This window comes from Lycium barbarum, chromosome 5 (genome assembly GCF_019175385.1).
Source record: "Lycium barbarum isolate Lr01 chromosome 5, ASM1917538v2, whole genome shotgun sequence".
In the NCBI taxonomy this organism is placed as follows: domain Eukaryota; kingdom Viridiplantae; phylum Streptophyta; class Magnoliopsida; order Solanales; family Solanaceae; genus Lycium; species Lycium barbarum.
The window spans coordinates 124,686,977-124,690,772 of record NC_083341.1 but is presented as its reverse complement, the minus strand read 5'-3'; the positions used below and the strand labels follow the sequence as shown (position 1 = coordinate 124,690,772).

At 43.1% G+C, this 3,796-nt stretch overlaps 1 non-coding gene across 1 annotated transcript; it reads right to left on the bottom strand.

Moving 5' to 3' along the window:
* Nucleotides 1-270: 270 nt before the first annotated feature.
* Nucleotides 271-376, bottom strand: LOC132643051 (small nucleolar RNA R71). Its single transcript, XR_009583505.1, has one exon. It is a non-coding gene; the product is annotated as a small nucleolar RNA R71 (small nucleolar RNA).
* Nucleotides 377-3,796: the final 3,420 nt, after the last annotated feature.

The window sequence follows — 3,796 nt, the reverse complement described above, 5'->3', positions numbered from 1 at the left end:
AATTAACTCATCTCTATACCAGCTGTTGAAACTTGAGGGATACTTTCGGAACTCTACCGAGAATGACCCTCAACGTCATTTGCTGAATTTTGTGGATATGTGTGCTAATCACATCCAGAACAATGTTCCATAAGATGCTATTCGGTTGAGGTTATTCAAATATTCCTTAGCTGGAGAGGCAAGAACATGGTTCGAGAAGCTGCCCCGAAATTCGATTACTTAATGGGCACTGTTTTTCTTACAAAGTGGTACCCCCTAGCAAGAAGGCTGAGATTCGCGACAAGATATATGAATTCAAGCAGTGACCGGGGGAACAACTATATGAAGCCTGGGAGAGGTTCAATGAGTATTTGCAGAAGAGCCCGAATCATGGTTTTCCGGAAAATATATTGATGGAGAAGTTCTACCGAGGGGTAGATCCAGTGACACAGTCAGTAGCTAACAATGCAGCTGATGGGTGTTTTATGAACAAGACCTTTCGACGAGTGACCACCATACTTAACAAGCTGACAACTCATAATCAGGCTTGGCACTCAAACAATGCTGATGTGGTTCCGTATGGTAGTGCTATGATCTAGAATATAGTGAAGGAGAATCAAGACACCCAACAAACATTGGCAGAACTTGCAACAAATATTTCCTTGCTAACGAAGAAGTTTGATGAATCTCAAATCAAGAAGGTAAATGTTTGTGAGGGTGATGCAGTTTTTCCAAAAGAGATGTACCATGCTCAAGATGGTCCATTCCTTGATGGGCCACCTATGCAGCTTGAAGATGCTAATTATGTTAATAACTCTCAAGGGGGTTATCAAAGACAGAATTACCAAGGTGGCTATCAAAATCAGAATCAATGGAGACCTCAGCAAGGTCAAGGTGATTACAACAACTCTGGGAACTACAACAATAATTATGGTGGTGCGAACCAAGGGAGCTACAACAACAATAACAATTTTGGGAACAAGAGTTCCAATCCTTATATACCAGCGAAAGGGCAGTCAACAGAGCAGGGTAGTTCGAAAGTTGAAGCAATGCTTGAGAAGATTTTGGTAAATCAATCTAAGTCTGAAAGGACTTTATCTGGGCTGACAGAAATAGTGGGTTCCCATATAGCGGCTATTCAGAAGCTTGAGTCGCAGATGAGGGGTATTTCTAGAGAGCAGCACCCACCAAAAAAATGAGGACTTCCAAGTGATACTATTCCAAATCCCAAGAATGGGGGAGACGGTATAGACCGTGAATTTGCCATCATTACTTGAAGTGGTAAAACAATACAGGGGCTGCTGAGAAGGTGATTGATCTTGAGCCGATAGACGAAGAGAATGAGGTGCAGTCTGAAGCACCCATTATTGCTGATGAGATTCCTACTGACAAGAAGGTTGCTGAGATTCCAGAGATGGTGAGGGAAGCTGATAACACAAGCAAGCAGGCTGTAAAAGGGGCTCTCCGCCCTTTGACACAACTTTTCAAATCTAAACCTCCTTTTCCTCAGAGGTTGGTAAAGAAGAAGGAAGATGCTAAGTTTGAGAAGTTTTATGATCAACTGAAGAAGTTATCTCTGAATTTTCCCTTCTTAGAAGCTGTCAAGGAGATGCCCGGTTTTGCGAAATATTTGAAGGATCTACTGACCAAGAAGAAAATGGTGCAGCATGAAACCTTAAGTTTGACTAACACTGTGAGTTCCATCATTTCACCTACAACTGTGCAGAAAAAGGGAGATCCTGGGGCGTTCACCATTCCTTGTTCTATTGGGCACCATGATTTTGCTCATACTTTGTGTGATAATGGGGCGAGTATAAATTTGATGCCCCTTGCTACATATAAACAATCAGGTTTGGGGATGCCAAGGCCGACTACAATGAGATTGCAGATGGCTTATAGGTCTTTCAAAAGACCTGTTGGGGTGGTTGATGATGTAATTGTGCGGGTTGGTGATTTTATGTTGCCCGCTGATTTCGTGATTCTTGACTGTGCTGTTGATCGGGACATTCCTATCATTCTGGGGAGACCTTTCCTTGCTACAGGGAGGGCTCTGATGGATTCGGAGAAAAATGAAATAAAGTTCTGAGTCAACAATGAAGAAGTGAATTTTCAGGCTAGCAAAGGGATGAAGTTAACAAGTGCTTACGAGAGTATTTCGGTAATTGATTCATTCGATGTTGTTGATGAAGCAGCGGAGTTCAAGATGGAAGAAGAGAGTTTGGGTGAAGCTTTAGCTGGTATTCTTATGAATTTCGAGGCTTAAGACATGGAAGGCTCTGTGGAGACAGTTAACTCACTTGTTGGGTTGGGCTCATACTCATACCACCCAAAGAAGCTGAATCTTGATCTGGAAAATAGAACAACTCCTCCAGCAAAGCCTTCGATCATTGAGCCACCTAAGTTGGAGCTTAAGCAACTCCCATCACATCTGAGATATAAGTTCCTTGATCTGGACAATATATTACCGGTGATTGTTTCAGCCTTATTGACTGAGGAGCAGATTTTGTAGCTTTTGGAGGTGTTGAGGGAGTATAGGCGTGCCATTGGTTGGACCATAGCAGACATTCGAGGTATTCCATCTGGGATCTGTGAGCACAAAATTTGGTTGGAGGAGGGTAACAAACCGAGTGTAGAGCATCAGAGACGACTGAACGAAAATATGCAAAAGGTCATCAAGAAAGAGATCATCAAATGGCTGGATGCAGGCGTGGTTTACCCGATTGCTGCTAGTAAATGGGTGAGACCGGTCCAATGTGTTCCTAAGAAGGGCGGCATCACTGTTGTGCCGAATGCAAAGAATGAGTTGATCCCGACCAGAACTGTCACCGGATGGAGAGTTTGCATGGACTATCGCAAGCTCAATACAGCCACTTGCAAGGACCATTTCCCTATGACCTTCATTGATCAGATGCTTGATAGGTTAGCAGGGCGTTCCTACTATTGTTTCCTTGATGGTTATTCGGGCTACAATCAGATCAACATTGCTTTGGAGGATCAGGAGAAGACCACCTTTACTTGCCCTTATGGGACATTTGCATTCAGCCGGATGCTGTTTGGTTTGTGTAATGCACCAGCCACTTTTCAGAGGTGCATGATGTCAATCTTCTCTGACATGGTAGAGGATTTCTTGGAGGTGTTCATGGATGAATTTTCTGTGGTGGGTGATTCGTTTAAAGATTGTCTTGGCCATCTGGGTCAAGTGCTAAAAAGGTGTGAGGAGACTAATCTGGTGCTAAACTGGGAGAAGTGCCATTTTATGGTGAAAGAAGGAATCGTCCTCAGTCACAAAATCTCTGAAAAGGGAATCGAGGTCGATCAAGCAAAAATTGATGTGATTTCAAAACTTCCTCCACCTATCTCAGTCAAAGGTGTCCGAAGTTTCTTGGGACATGCTGGGTTTTACAGGGGCTTCATCAAATATTTCTCCAAAATTGTCAATCCATTGTGCAAGCTTCTTGAAAAAGAGGCTAAATTTGTGTTTGATGAGAAGTGGCAGAAGGCGTTTGAGTAGTTAAAAGAGCGTCTCACTACTGCTCCTATTATTGTTGCTCCTGACTAGTCCCTACCATTTGAACTGATGTGTGATGCTAGTGGTTTTGCAATTGGTGCTGTGCTTGGCAGAAGCACAATAAAATTATGCACCCAGTCTATTATGCTAGCAAAACACTGAATGCTGCACAGATGAATTACACAGTGACGGAGCAAGCGCTGCTTGCCATTGTGTTTGCTTTCGAGAAATTTCGGGCCTACTTGTTGGGGTCCAAAGTTGTGGTTTATACTGATTATGCAGCCTTGAGATACCTCATGGAAAAGAAGG